Source organism: Nannospalax galili, unplaced genomic scaffold (assembly GCF_000622305.1).
Source record: "Nannospalax galili isolate Female #2095 unplaced genomic scaffold, S.galili_v1.0 scaffold75, whole genome shotgun sequence".
Classification (NCBI taxonomy): Eukaryota; Metazoa; Chordata; class Mammalia; order Rodentia; family Spalacidae; genus Nannospalax; species Nannospalax galili.
In genome coordinates, this window is record NW_008339433.1 from 6597943 (window position 1) to 6615085 (window position 17143).

The 17143-nt window shown below is 36.8% G+C and overlaps 1 pseudogene; it reads right to left on the minus strand.

Moving 5' to 3' along the window:
* Window positions 1-13142: 13142 nt before the first annotated feature.
* LOC103734890 overlaps window positions 13143-17143 on the minus strand; it is a 69730-nt pseudogene continuing 65729 nt past the window's right edge.

Below are 17143 nucleotides of genomic sequence, written 5' to 3' on the forward strand. Positions count from 1 at the left end.
GCACGTCAAAAGAAGGTGTCAGATACACTGGAACTGGAGTTACAGGCAGTTGTGAGTCACCTGTTATGGGTGGTGGAGATGAACTCAGGTCCTCTGTGAGAGCAGAAAATACTTTCAACCACTGAATATCTCTCAACTCCCCCTTTTTGTTGTTGTTGTTCTTTTTGTTTGTTTTTTGTTTTTTAGAAACAGGGTGTCACTATATAGCTTGGGTTAGCCTGGAACTCTCTTTGTAGTCCAACCTGGCTTCCAACTCATAGAGATCCACCTATGTCCATCTCCCTAGTGCTGGAACCACAAGCATGGGCCACCACACCTGGTCTCCATTTTGCATTTTTACTGGAAACTTATGGAAGCATAGTTGATTACATAACTGTCTACTGATGATCAATTCATCTTTCAGGCCTTATCCCCTTCTTGGAGGTTGGAAGGTGGCACTGAAAGTCCCAACTTCCTAATCATGCCTTTTCCTTACTCTGAAGTTATCTAGGAACTCCAGTCACTAGTCATATCATGAACATACAGAAGACATTCTTACTACTTCAATGATTCTGGTGGTTTTAGGAGCTGTATTTCAGAAGGTGTGATGAAATACAAATGTGTGTGTGTGTCTGTGTATGTATGTCTGTGTGTTGTGTTTTGTGTATGATTGTTGTGTGAGAATAAACTGGAATGAAGATCCTATTAGTGCATGCTTCCACTTAGATGTTCCAAATATTTTGCCCCAAAGAGAAGGAATACCCAGAATATAAAGAGTGCCTGATGCAGTGAACTGGCTTCAAGTGTAAGCTTTCCCCAGTATCCACTTTGTTTCTGTGCCGGGGTACATGCACCACTTTTGAAACTCAGGAAAGACAATGAAAAGGGCAAATATGAAAAATAAGTCTATGACTTCACTTTGAGAATTCAAAGGCAAATAGAAATTCCACTGTCATTCGCATATTTTAGATGATTTCAACTATATTTCCTACTATGTTATCCAGAGAAGAAAGAGACAACTATGAAGGAGACATAAGACAAAATATGAGTCAGTGTAGACTGCACTACTTTCTTGATTTCTTCATGCCATAGTTTTAATATTTGCCTGAGAATTCATACAGTGGAAAATGATTTCCTGATGCAACAGTACTAGGACATTTAAAAGTTTGTCAGGTCATAGGAGCACTGCCCTCTTGAATACATGAATGCCGTCTATGACTTTTCTTTTTAGTGAGTGATCTTGCTCTTATCTTACTGAATTAGCAGGTGGTTTGAAGTGAGATCACCCTTCTGTTTTTCTCTTTCACATGTGCCTACTTGGAATTCTATACTTCATTCATATTATCATGTACCACAAGCTTCTTGTCACAAGATGCTACATAATCCTGCCTAGTCTTAGATTTCTAACCTCTAAAACCATGAGCCCAATAAAGTTCTCTCCTTTATCATACATTCTGGTGTAGGAACAGACCTCAGTAAGCCCTCATGAAACTATAGGCAAAGTGTCAATGATGTCATTAGCACAGCTGTTTTTGCAATTAATTACTGCCTTATAAAACTTTAGTATTTATCACCTGTATGTCTGGAAATAAAGAATCAATATTTTAGAGAACAACTCAAAATTTGAAAATGTCTCCCATTCAACTTTCCTCTAATTCTTTTTATATTTTAAGGATTTCATAATTCCAAATTTCAAAGGGCTCGACTAGAACATTGAGCTACCACCTTCATTTTTATGGGTAACAATCCTGATGATTGGAGAGCCTAAGCAAAGTCTCCAAGATCATAAAGCTGGTTTCACTTTGGTTTGTATTCAAACATTTTGCCTGCTGCAAAATGTAAGCAATAGATTTATTGCATGAGACAAACAGAAAGGAGGAAATACTCATGTGTAATTAGTGGGATCATTCAAGTCCTTTAAACTTCAGTCAAATTCCTTCTTTTGCCAAGGATTCTAGATGAAATCATTACAATTCCACTCATTTTCATCCTTCACAATCAATATGTGGCTATTACCAAATGCTAACTCTTTATTTTGGTACTACTGTCGGTTTCATTTAAATTCCTGCACTGAGGAAATCTGAATATATTTTTCAGGATAGAAAGATGTAGTATGTGAATATCCCAGCTAAGAAGGCAACTTACAACCTGCAGGAAATAATCTCCTCTATTATGTTAAGGAAGGTAGCTCATAGAGGATTTTCTTTGGTGAGATTTACATATAGCTCACCAACACGAAAATACAGAGTTGCCTAACACATGTGGAAAATATAATTCAATCCCAATGGTATACCTCAGCTATGTATTTTATCAATACTAGGTCTGTATAGCCACAACATTTTGACTTATAATGTTCTCTAGGCATGCATCAGGTAACAATTTGTACACATGCAATTTCAAGATAATTCATTTCACATTTTCAAGGCATGCCCCATTCCACACTCTCATTTGACTTGAAATGTTGGCAGGGGAAATAAGGGGTAAACAAAAATGTTCTTCCTGGCATTGGGCTTTTTCTTTACTAGCCTGTGGTTTCTTGTAGAGACATAGTCCCCTCATTATAGTGTTACTTCACTTAAAATATTTTCAGATTGATTCCATTGATAGAAGAATGGATAAAGAATACTTGGTACATGTTTCGTGATGGAATACTGCTCATCTATGGGAAGAATGAAATCCTATAATTTGTAGCAACACAGATGGAACTGAAGACCAGGAGGCCATCAGGTTGTGTTCATACATGTGCACAAAGTATAGAAAGATAAGTGCTGCCAGATCTTACTATTATGCAGAATTTAGTATGTTGGCTCTCATCAAACTTGAGAGTACAATGGTGGTTATCAATGGCTGATGTGGGCAGAAAGCATGAAGGAATGGGGAAAGTTTCATTAATGGATAGTGAGTTACAGATATATCAATCAAGAAACTGGTACACTATTTCAGATTAATGTAGCTGACTGTAGATGATTAATAATCTAGTGTGCATTGTAAAAGAACTGTAAATGCTAGGGACATGTCTTAGTTGGCAAAATGCCTGACACACAAGCATGAAGACTTGAGTTTGGATCCCCAAGCACCTGCATAAAAAGAGTGCATTTTACCTCATTTGGTATGAGGGGCCAGAGACTGGCAGATTCCTGGAGATCATAGACCAGCAATTCCAGCCACATCTAGGAGCTCTAAATTTAGTAAGAGACTCTGCCTCAAAAAAATATGATGGCAAGCTATCAGAAAAGACACCTGATATCATTAAATTCTGCCCCCCCACAAACCCTTTCCCAGATGCAAAATCCTACAAAAGCACATTAAATACACACACACACACACACACACACACACACACAGACAATAAAAGAGAGGATTTTGAATCTTTGTAGCAGAAAGAAATGATACATATTTGAACAAATATTCACATGCTGATTTAAACTTGATATAATAAACACGTATTGAAAAACATGATCATCCATAAATATATCTTTTATTTATCAAACAAAATGAAAGTAATTTACAGTTTTAAGCAGCATAATGAATTTACTCCATAATTGGAATTTAGGGAGTATAACTGAAAATGGAGATTATTTTTGTTTTAATTGTGCATATGAGAAATAATGATAGCATGCATTAGATCGTAGATATCTGGACGGTTGGTCATATTCAATCTACATTCTGGACAAAGATAAACAGGACCTGCTGGAAAATGACATGCTGAAGGGATTTTAAAAAAGGATGAATAAATGTTTTTTAAAAATTTAAAATGTGTGTGTGTGTGTGTGTGTGTGTGTGTGTGTGTGTGGTCATAGGAAAGCTTTGTGGAATCGGATCTCTCCTTCCACTTTTATATAAGGCCTAGGGATCAAATGCAGGCAGTCAAGCTTGTGTGACAATCACTTATGCACACTGAACCATATCGCCAGCCCCAGAATATAGATTTCTTAATTGAGTTAATGATGTTATTTATTTAAGGGAGGAAACTATAGAGGAGACCTTACTTTGAAGTACAGGAAAATCCTTAACTATGTTTCATTTCTTTATATTCAGTTAATTTTAGGTGCCAATTACAAAACTATAGTTTGATATAAATACAAAATCCTGTCCTTATTGCCCTCTACTCACGCCCTCAGACACACTGAAAACCATTTAGACTGCTATGTATGCATTGCTTATGAAAGAATCAATCTTGTACAATCAAAATTCTGAATTTTCAAATGAAATGAAGTTCAATTGAAATTTAGCATATAATTTAATATATATAATTTAGTATATAACTCTGATTTTATAAACTTAAATGCTGAATTTATATAGTTAAATTCTGATACTAGAAAGGATATGAATTTAACATATGGAAAAGAGATCTTTCAATATAAGCACAATACTACCCTAATTTAAGTAAACTTAACTTTGGCAGCTGAGAATGTTTACTTAGATGCCTTTTTTTCATGAAAGAGTCATTAACCAACCAATGTTGCGCTTTCTTCTATGAGGCAACAATATCTATTTACAACTGAAAATTAATTTATTTTGCTTTAGAAAATAATGCCTTTAGTATCCTTTGTAAAAATTCAGTATAGTCACAAATTAGGCCAAATACTTCAATAGTACAGGTGACACTGGTTGCAGATACTCTTAAGTCCATAACTTTATAGTTAAAAATGCTACCATTTTTCAACTAGTAGTTCAATATGAAACTTTTCATTCTTTCTTCTCTATGTACCAAAAGTTATGTGTGTTTTTCACTTGTCATCTTATAAACTTATTTAAAAATATTGAAAGCTTTAGATTATCAAACTGTGCAAAATATAAGTTCTTTTGTAAATTTAATATACCATATGAAGAAAAAGATCATCTTTATAAAAGTTTCTGAAGTTTATTAATGAGAAAATGGGAAACAAAAGAGCTAAGGGGCTCTAATAAATTTGAATCATACTCCAGTTAGATGTGTTTTATAGTTCTCCCCTTCCTACTTCTCTTCATTTTTCCCTTCCCCTTACTCTTTTCCTCCTTCATTCCCTCCAACCTGCATCCCTCTCCCTTCCTTTCCTCCCTTCATTTGCTTTAAGCTACATCAAGAGATAGCTGAAACCTATCTTATATTCTGCGTACTGGAAATATTTTGAAGATCCTAAGGAAGTGCATCTGGGTCAGTTTTCAACTCATAATCTTCTTAAGCAGTGCATATGTCTCAAAATCTATCATGAATGCCCATAGAAGATTCACAGAAGCATGTGGAAACACCTTACACCTGATGAAGACAGGATGCCTTAATCACTCAACTTTAGGAAGAATTACAGGCACATTCACCTTTTAGTGAGAAATCATCCAGGTTACATCTTCCCTCAGACTATAGGCAAAGCGAAATTCTTAGAAAGTTATATGAAGAAAATTATGAAAATGAACTATTTTTAAAATTGATCATTTATTTACTCTGTATCTGGGTATGTGTGCATTCTCATTTATGTATGTGCATGAGTGTTGTGCCATGCGTGTATAGGTCAGAGAACAATTTTCAGGAGTTAGTTTTTTTCTTCCACCATGTGTATCCTTGGGATTGTGCTCAAGCCATCAGGCTTGGCAGATATCTAATCTGCCCAAAAATGAAGCAGTTCACACATATCTTTAAATGAAAGTTGACCATTGTATATTTGGACAGGGTTTCTGAAGGATGTAATTGGGGATTAAAAATAAACATATTGGAACATACATCTTGATTATAAATGTTCATATACACAACTGGAAACATGCACTGTAATTCGAAAGTATGATTAAGATTTGCTATCTTTAGAGACAAGCACTGTAAATTTGTCTTTAAACATGCAAGTTTAGAAAGTGTTAGAGGAGGAGAAACAGTCAGTGATCACAATGGCATTTGCTCTATCAACAGGTGTATCTGAATTTAGTATTAATGAGGGCAATATGGAGAAAAAAGAAATATGAATGAAAACCGTGCACACAGAAAAAATGCTATTTTAATGAAAGAAACAAAGACTCCTTAATCCCTTTAAACAAGGGTACTTTGGATTTAAGTAAATATGCCTTCTTACATATGCATCATTAATGGATACAAGTTTAAAACAAGCAACTGTAGAAATGGAAGTGTCTATGCATTCTTACCGAAGAGTGCTTTTTTCAGGAAATGAAGTCCCTTTTTCTTGGGAAACCCCAGGGAAAGTTTCCTTCAAATACCATAAACAAGCCAACAGCAGTTGTTGGTGGGCAACCCCTTGAAAAGGGACACGTTGCTGTTCTGGCAGAGTTAAAAGAATTTTAATTTCCACATGCTTAATCCTTTTATTGCAGTATTAATAGTAATCAGAAAAAGTACATTTAAATGATTCGCTGAGTCAATTTACATTTCAAATGCAAAAATTGTACGGATGACATCCCTGGATCAGATAGCCATGGGATTAGTCCTTTGGAGCTTCTCTGGAAGAGACAGTGATTTCTTATGTTTTGTGTATGGTATATAAGATTTTTTGTTCTGTCAGTAGGCTAGCCTTGTAGTTATGTTCTATAGTTAGTTCATAAAAAGGTAGAAGAAAAAAAATCAGTTAGAAAGGTATATAAGAAGAGATAGATTAGGGATTTTGATATTTTCTTTTTTAACGAATGGATTTACAAGAAGCATTTTAGTGTCATCATGAGTCCTCTTCAAGGACAGGCACCTGGCATTCGCATTTGTCACTAAAGGAGTCATCATGTGAACTGAGGACCAATGTATCCACTTCTCACGCAAATATTTAAAATTAGGGCAGTTCTCTCTTACTAATGTAATGGGTTTTAGGAGCACAACAGATTTTATTTGAAATTATCCTTTTACATGCCCAACCAAGCACTGTCTCCAGAGTTGTATGAACTGAAAAGCCATTGACATAGTCATTTACAGTTAAACACTTAATATCTTTTATAATTTGGCACTTTAAGATAATTTGATTCTTAATAAGTGTTCAATATTTGTCTCCTGAATGAGTAGCATTATGGGAAATTGAGCACTGTGGGGTTCTTTACTGTTTTCACTCCTTATGCATTAATATCATCATGCACATGAAAAATCAGTAGGAACAAAGGGCCGTATACAGGGGCAAAGGGTGCTTAGTGTTTGGTGTTAGAATACATCTAAACTGAAAACTTATGTTACAAAGATATGTTGCTTCCATGAGTGTCATCAATCCCCAGAAGAACTGTATATTTTTACATGCTAACCTTTCATGACAAGATAGATTTGGCCATAGCTGTTATGAATTAGCTGATCTTAGAATGATATTATCCTGTATTATCTGGGGAGTAGTAAGGGGTCAAAAGATAACTCAGAGAGATTTGTGCAAAAGCAATTTTCACAGTATTAATGACATTCAAGGTGAAATGTCCTATAGGCAAGGAAAGTGGGTAGCCTCTAGAAGCAGAGAACAGTGCTCCTTGACAGCACTGAGGATATGGAAACTCAGCCCTCCCACTGTGTGGGCCTGAATTCTGTCAGTAACCTAAATCATCTAGAAGTAGATTCTTCCTGAAGTCCTCCAGAAAAACCCTTGGCTACCACCTCGATTTTGGCCTTTCTCTTCAATGTCTCATTTTCTATATGCTTAATAATCCTACTTTAGTTTTCATTCCCCCCTCCACATTTAGTGTAATAAGTGTGTAAGAATGGTCAGGATGCATCCTGTACATATATGAAATTTTCAAATAACAAATTTAATTGATAAAATTTAACTATGCTTTGGCCACTTGTGGTCTTTTGTATTCATTGCCTTCTGTTGCATGAAGAGGTTTTGTTGATGGGAGTTGAGGATGCATCAGAGGAAGAGCTGATGTTCTTTACAGGAGTGACCCTAGACAGGCTGAATAGACCCTAGTGGATGAACTTGCACTGAGGAACATCTAAGGACACTAACTTGACTAGATAGGCTTTAACATAAATCTCAGAATGAATGAAATCCAGGGCTTTGGGAGGCTACTTATAGAAAAGAGTACAAAGATGAATTAGATGAGGTGTATGAAATACACAAGTTCAATAAAAATACACAAAAAATTAACTGTGATTTCTTACATCGTGAAAAGAACACTAATTCAAGGTCATAAGTTGACACTAGTCACATGCAATCTACTTATCAATCAATAATCATAGAATCTAACCCTGTGTCTAATTTTTTTTATCTGTATGATACCATGATTCCCAGAATATGGATTTCTGCTTCTCCATCATACTTGGTAGTCTTTTACATGGACACTTGTTACCTTGCGACACTACCTCCTCACCATGTGATACATGATGTACTAGGTACATGTACTATAATCACCTACCAGTTCCGATCCCAGCAGCCTCTGTTTATGATTAATTTGGTCCACATAAAATAAAATTCTTTTCCAATTATATTTAGACAAAAGTTCAGAATCAAAAAATATCAGGTCTACTTTTTAATTTTTAATCTAAGTAGTTTATTCTGAAAAAAATTAAATTTTGTAGATTTAAGTAAAAACCAGTATCATTAAAAGACAATAACATTAATGGATCTTTTAGAAATGGATTTTGAGGACTGAATGAGTTTAAGTATTGGCTGATCACTTGTGCTCAGATCAAAATATCTACTAAGTAATGGTGCCAACAAACCTTTAGTTTCCAGAGACATGAATGAACAGAAGGGTGCCATTTCACTTCCCTAAGGCATTTCATTGCAGTTACAGAAGTGCCTTCACTGATGTCCATTGCAAAAGAGAGTTAAAGACTGGAGTTTGAAGGGAAAATAAAGCATTCTTAATTTTCTTAAATGTAAATTGAAAAAGAAAAGTAGATCATGTATATAGGTGCACAGATTTAGTTCTCTTTAATGAGTGGAAAAACTTTATTGGAGTGATATAATCTGTGTGTTTCTTTCTTCTTTTCAAGCTGCCATTTCATATTATATGTGCTTCCATTGTCTGGCGTACTGACAAATACACAATATTTCATTTGTTCAGAAATATAAGGATGTGAATGCAGAATACAGAAAAGCAGATTATTCTAGATTATCCTAGATATTTTTATACCAACAATGAGCCATATGTGTGTGTGTGTGTGTGTGTGTGTGTGTGTGTGTGTGTGTTAGGAGGAGTACTATCTGATGCCTTCCTTACCGTCAAAAGTAGAAGGGCCTTGATTTTGCAATTTCAGAGAGATACTTCCTTCTTACCTTCATGATCAGAGAAAGGTTGAGAGATGTTGGCAACGAGACAGTTTGGTTACTAGCATGGGGAATGGTAAGAAAATAAAAGTAGAAGTTATAGGAGTGGGAAGGTGATTGGGAATGCAGACGCCAAATTTCCAACTCAGGCTAGAGGTAGGATTAGCTACATCTGATAACAAATTTGTCTGCTGTGTAGTCACGAGAGAACCATATCATTTTATAAAATCTGTTTTCACTGAAAAGCTGTCCTGGCTAAAGAATGAAGTTAAATACTGTCTAAGAACAAGGCATTGTTATTAGCAAAGTAAGGGTCAGTTAGGGCCCATATATAGTTCTTTTGGGTGGGACAGCTATCATTTAAAAGCTTATTTGGAAAAATATTAGAAAAAAATATGATTTCCTCATAGGGTGAATATATCGATTAAGGCTGGATGTTCCTAAGGAAATCAAAATGAACAATTCACTTTGTTTTACTAAAATCATGCTTTTATAAATGACGGGCATGACTGGCTGTAAAAGGGGAAAGGGCATAAATTTAAGCACACTGTTATGCCAGGGAATAGAAATGTAAACATGGTTCCAATGAAGTCATCTCTTAATAACTCTGCAGTCTTTACCTTGATCTCAGATAGCTGTGTATCTAGATACAGCAGATTGCCAATGTTCAATTTCTCCTGTTATTTCCCTTAAGATTTGAAAGATGTTTCCTCACCTTGTCTCTTTGGTCTCCTTACTTGTTAATCAGCTTAAACAAGTGTGACCCACCACTATGAGGTACAGGAGATATCTGAAGCATTCCTTCATTCCAGGAAGAAAAAGAGTTCTCTTCATTATTTCTCTGAATTGCACCTTAAATACAAATGTGTCGGGAACTAAGTGGAGAGCTGCAAAGGTTGTTTGAAAAAGAAAATTCAGCTGAACACTAGGAGCTACAGTTGAGTAGTTTACTATCTTACTGCCTTGTTAGTTTTTGTCTTTAAAGGGGATTTGTGATAGGAAGTCAGAATACTTCACATTGTTTGAAGGATATTAATATATTAAGATTTAGAGAAAGTTGTCATAGGTCAGACAATTAATATATATTTTAATGAAAAGCACAAGGAAACCTATGTACCTTGAAGCAACAGGAAAAAGTACTCTACCTGTGCTTTTAAAGTAGGAGTGACTTAAGTCCCAGGAGTGTTTAATGTTTTTGTTTCTTCTCTTTCCTTAAACTTAGTTTTCTTCTACTTCAACTTTGTGAGATGTCTCTCTTGCCAATGACAGCTGGCTAATCTGGCAAACAAATTCACAATTATGAATTAAAAACATAAAGAAAAGAATATAGACATTGGTGTCAGACAAACCTGGACTCAGGTCTCAGTATCTTATTTGATATGCTTTTCAAGGGAAGACAATAAAGTTCCCCACACTGCATTTCTGTAATGATGATGAGGTCTATAAAGCATCTAGAATGATGTCTGAGATAGAGTAGTTGCTTAATAAATGAAGTAGATCCTCCATACTCAGTATATTCTTCTCAATAATTTTATGTTACTCTTCAATGCCTTACACAAAAATATTGTCAAGTAGATTTCAAAGGCCAGGCATGAGCCTTATGTCACTACCATTGTTGGCATTTGTTAAGTTTATACAGTACTCTGGGTTTCATGTTAAGGACTAAAATGAATACATTCACTTAACCTCTCATCAACCTAAAGAGATTACAGCATTTTATCAGAGAAAGTCAAAACACAAAGAAAATAACCTTTTCAGGGTGAAAGAGCTGGAAAGTTGAACAGATAAGGTTGTAGTTTCTAAATATGAGCATTTAAGAGCCTTTCAAAATTAATTATGAATAACGTTCTTCTGAAAAAAGAGTCACAAATGTGCTAAGGGATACACATTTAGCAAATGAATAATGTACTCCTCAGATGATCAGTCAACAAATTAATTTGCATAAGATTAAAACTCATAATAATGAGAACGGCAAGAGGACTCACCAATAAAGAGCATTGGCTGCTATTGCAAAGGACCTTGGTTCAGTTCCCAGCACCCACATGGCAGGTAACAACTGTCTGTAACTCTAGTTCCAGGGGATCTGATGCCCTCTTCTCACATCTTCAGGCACTTGTATGCACATGGTGCAATATAATACAGGCAGTTAAACACCCATACATGAAAAATAAAAATAAAAAACAAAATTTTAAAAACTCAGAGTAACAAAAAGAAATATCCCTTGTTATGTGCCAGGTACCATAGTATATGCTCTACATATGTGATCTTATTTAATGCATACAATTCTATAGTAGGGTATTGATTTCTTTTACACATGAAAACACAGAAACTTAGAGACATCAGGTAAATTGCTGAGCATTAGAAGATTAAAATGGTATAGCACTAGGATGCAACCCTCTGCTTATCACTTATCCTGTGTCACATTGGATCATTTTTAAATTTATTTTTCTGAAGCATACTTGGAAGTTATTACATTTTTTCCTGTTTATAAGGTGTGCATTTTTATTAAACTGGTTCCAAGTCGGTATACAGGCAACCCCTGACTGCCTCACACTTCAACCCACTCCCAGGGAGACCAAGTTCCTTCATACATTAAGTTACAGGGACAGGTCCTTCATATATTAAGTTATGGGGACAGAAAGAGGTGGGCCAAGGTGGCTGACTGTTCAAAAATAGAAACAGAAAAAGCATTAAGGTGGAAGATTTAAAAGATTTTTTGCAGTAAATAATTTACACAAAAATGCTGTCACTTTCTTTTTACTTACTCAGGGTATGGACTGAGCCATTCTCCTTTTGGGAGTGGGAGTGGCTTTTGGGAGGAATGTCCTGTAACCAGGGATACTTGAAATGAGCATTAAAAATGGTACAAATTTCTAGCCACATTGTAGAACTTGGGTATGCTTGCTCCAACTGACTGCTGTTACCATCACTGTTCCAGTTTTCAAATTCTGAGTCACAAGCACCAAAACAACAACAACAACAAAACAAAAATAGTTTAAAAATTTCAAACAAAACAGATAAAGACATGCCGATGTTCAATGTTGTAATGTTGTCTCCTTTTTGTTTGCTTGTTTTTTGCTTTTTGTTTTCTTTTCTGTACAAGTTAAATTTTTTCAAGAAAGGGATATATATATATATATATAATTGAATATTTTGTGTATTTCATACAGAACATCTCAAATAATCTTAATCTTCTTTATACCTCCATCCCCACTGGCATATGCTGTGCTGGCCATTGATGTACTTATTTGTCCTTGAACCAGGTGTCGGATCATCCATTGGTGTTTTCCCTAGAGACATTCATAGCATTATCCAAACCTATGAGATCTTGCCTTCCAGGAAAGTGGTTGCAGGTCAGTTGCAGCTCTTTGGCTCCAAATTCTGTACCTGAAGTATGTTCTATATTTGGCAGTAGGGTCTTCCTTCAAGTTCTGGGAGGCTGTCAAGGGCTGTGGCAATAGCCTGAGTAATTTTGGGAGTCTCTTGGACCACCCTGGCCAACAACTCAAAGGAAGGTATCTCCCGTCTGGCACTGTTTATGGTTATGTAGCCTTTAGCTATACACATGGACTCATATAGAGATAATGTATGTATAATTTGTCAGCAGGTTGTTGGACTAATATGGTTCCTACTGGTTTTTTTTAAACTAGCTAGGCATTATTTATCTTTCCTTTCTCTCTCACTGTCTAACCCTTCCACCATGGTTTCCCCATTTAAAGTGCACCCATTTTCCCCATTACTCCCTTTATAATACCTGTCTCCTATGGTCCCTCTCTCTATGTAAAGCAGGCAAGAGAGAAGAACAGTAAGCAACAGGTATTACTAATGGAGAAATGGATAAAAAAAAACACGTTATTTAAATCGGAGGGAGGAGGGAGAGTTATACAAGGAACCTTGGAGATAAAGGGAAAGGAGGAGCTAAAGGGAAAGAAAGAGCTCAAGAAAGGGTTTAACAGCTCACTCAGTTAAGTAACAGTCTGCCTAGAAGCATTTGTGGTGGACATGGAGGGACTAGACTAGGTCGTACTCTTGCTTGCTGATACACATCAGCTGGAAGGCAGATAAATGAGGCCAGGATGGAGCCACGAATCCACACGGAGTGCTTGCGGTCAGGAAGAACAATGATCTTGATCTTCATTATGCTGGGAACCAGAGAAGTGATCTCTTTTTGCATCCTGTCTGCGTCGCTGGGGAACGTGGTGGTGCCTCCAGACAACACTGTCTTGGCATAGAGGTTCTTACAGATGTTGACGTCACACTTCAGGATGGAATGCAGGTAGTTTCATGGATACCGGAACATTTCGTGTTGAAGAAAGAAGACTGGTCTAGGCAGCAGCAGAAGCACTCATTGCCTATGGCGATGACCTGACTGGTCATTGGGCAGTTTATAGCACTTATCCAGGGAGGAGGAAGATGAATTGGTGACCATTCTTGCTCAAAGTCAAGGGCGACGTGGCACAACTTCTTGGTGTCAGGAAAGATTTCCTGTTCGGCTGTGGTGGTGAAACTGTAGCCACACTGTCAGGAATTTCATGAGGTAGTCTGTCAGGTCCCGCCCAGACAGTTAGGTCTAGATGCAGGATGGCATGGGGGAGAGCCGAGCGTAGGTGAACCTGTCTCTGGAGTTCATCACGATGCCTAGTGATACAGCTGGATGGCTATATATGTGTCTGGGGTATTGAAAATCTCAAACATGATCTGAGTCAACTTTTCATGGTTGATCTTGAGGTTCAGAGGGATCTCGGTGCACAGCACTGGGTGCTTTTGGAGGGCTACCGACGGACAGCTCGTTGTGAAAGGTGTAATGCCAGATCGTCTCGGTGTGGTCCCAGTTTTCGACAATGCAGTGCTCAATGGAGTACTTCAGGGTCAGGATGACTCTCTTGCTCTAGACCTTGTCGCTTACATCCAAGCCCTTCTGGCCCATGCTCACCATCATGCCCTGGTGTTGGGAGAACCCATGATGGAGGCGAAGGCAGCCTGGGGAGCATTCCCGGCAAAGCTGGCTTTACACCTGTTGGATTCATTATCAACAACTAGCACAGCAATATCACCAGCAGGGGAGCAGATGTAAGTGACTGTGCTCAAGGGTGGACACGGACTCCACAGTCACAAAAATGATTTAATATAGATTTAAGGGGAGAGGGGATTCTTAAAAGTGAGTGTAGGAATTTTGGTGGATTATAAGCAGTATCTGAATGGATGAATATAGTTAAGAAAAGTATGGAAAACGCTGGAAAATATAGGCACAGGATAGGATGTTCAGAACAGGACCCTGGTATCACAGGCATTAACAAATGACCAATGAAACCTCATGAAACTAAGGAAGATTCTACATAGCAAAGGACACCAGCATTCAAGTGAAGAAGCAACTTATATAATGGTAGAAAAATTTACCAACTATACTTCTGACAGATCATTAATATGTAGACTATATAAAGAACTCAAAAAAACTAAACACCAAAAAAGTAAACAACTCATTTAAAATTGGAGCAACTAAATAAAGAGTTTTCAAAAGAAGAAATATGTGGCTGGAGAGATGGCTCAGGAGTTAAGAATATTGACTGTTCTTGCAGAAGGCCTGAGTTTGAATCCCAGAACCCACATGGCAGCTAACAACTGTCTGTAACTCCAGTACCAGGGGATCCAACAGCCTCTTCTGCCTTCTGCGGACATTGCACAACATGGGTTCACTTACCTACATGCAGGCAATACACGCATACACATAAAATAAAAATAATAAAGAAAATATTTTAAAAAATGAAATGCAAATGAATCAAAGATTTTTTTTTAATGTTCAATATCATTAGCCATCAGAGACATGCAAATTCAAACTACTTTGTGTTTTTGTGTTACTCCAGTCAGAATGGCTAAGGAACAGCTAATCTTCCTAAAACAAGGATCTCTAGATAGGCTGACTAGATTCAGTAGATGGACAAGCACTGGGGAATGGCTGGGGGTACCTACAACACATTGGACAATAACAGGCATGACAGAGTATATGGGCTCCAGTGTGTGGGAGGGGGGAGGCTATGGAAGGGTGCCATTTGGGAAGTGGGTATAAAGATGAATAAGATTGTGTGGGATGTTCTGTATGATATACATGTAAAAAATTCAACAAATTTTATAAAAGACATATTTGAGGAGGAAGCATAAAAATTTACTTCATGTTAATTAGTAGAGGTGATAAATGTTACCATTGAAATCTACCTGATGACTTTATATCCATACTCAGGTACTAAGGATCTGAGTGTAACTGACTGTGACTACTAATAATCAGATACATAGAGATGAAAGACACATGTGCAAAAATCTAAGTGTTACTGGCATTAAAAATGTAGGAAATAGCATATTTTAAAATGAAATGGAGATCTTTAAAGGGTAAAAACTCATTCAATTTTATGTGTTACAAGGTTTATAATGAGTTCAATATTGTATAACTGTATTAATTCAACTATGAACCTAAAAATTTACAGCCACTTTTGAAAGAGATGTATCCTTGCTCTGGAAATTATTACTGAATATGTTAAAGCTACAATGAAATGTTTCTTCAAAAAAAAAGATACGAAAAATGAACTATAAAAAATGCTTGTGAGGATGTGGGAAAAAGGGAACTATTATTCAGTGCTGCTGGGTGTGCAAACTGGTACAGCTACTATGGAATGCAGTGTGGGAGATTATTCATAAAAGTGTAAATATATCTACCACATGATCTATGCATACCACTTTTGGGCATATACCCAAAGGGCTCTATATTCTACTTCAGAGACACCTGATCATCCATGTTCTTTGCCGATATAGTTACAATCCCCAGGAACTGCAACAACCTAGATATCAATCAACTGATGAATGGATAATGAAAATATGGTTCATTTACACAATGGAATATTATTTGGTTATTAAAAAATTGAAATTATGAAATGTACAGGTAAAGAAAGAACTGGAAACAATCAACTTGAGTGATAAAACTCAGATATAGCAAGACAATTGTCACATTTTCTCTCTTATATATGGATGCAATTTTGAATTTTTATATTAGGTGTGCTTCAAATGGAAAATCCATAGATGTCATGAAATTAGGAGTCATGGAGGGAGGCTTCACGGGAGGGGTTATAGAATGCAGCGATATAAATTCTGGGAGAGGAATAATGGAATAGGAATGGGAGGGCATGTGGACAAGAATGTACAGAAAAAATAACACTACAGGCCTTTTGAAATGTCGTATATAAACTTATGTCTGTGGAATCTTCTTAAATATACACACATGCATATATTTAAAGCTCTGATCTCAGCAGACTGCAAGAGACTGTCGAGTTCTGCCCTCCCTCTTTCCTCCCTCTGGTCTCTCTCTGGCATCGGGGCTGAGAATGCAGGGGACTGCCTGAAAGTGCCAGGATCCTGCATCCACATGGTGAAGAAAGCCCAAGTGTACCTGACTGGAACCTGATTTGGACTTCTGTGGGTACTCCAGAATATTTGAACTGAAACCATCAGTTCCCTCAAAATTAAACCAGAGAGAACCTGAACCCTGTACCAAACAGCTTTACATAACCAATAAAAAAAGGATCTAAGCACCCCAATAATACAAACAGAAGCATACTTCAACTTAATTCTCATATCAGAATCATAAACAACAAAGGAAAATCATGTGCCAAAATCACAAAGAAAGAATAACAAGATGGAAAGCCAAAACGCTATATCCTCACCACATCCCACCAATCCTGTAGAAGAGTTCTACAAGTAGAATCCCCTAGAGATAACTCAGGACACCGAATTTAAAAGAACAATCATGCCGGGCGTGGTGGAACACGCCTTTAATCCCAGCACTTGGGAGGCAGAGGCAGGTGGATCTCTGTGAGTTTGAGGCCAGCCTGGTCTACATAGCAAGTTCCAGGTCAGCTGGGGCTACAGGGAGACCCTGTCTCAAAAAGACAAAAAAAAAAAAAAAAAAACACCAAAAAAGAACAATCATAAACATGATCAAGGAATTCAATGAATTTAAAGAACACACG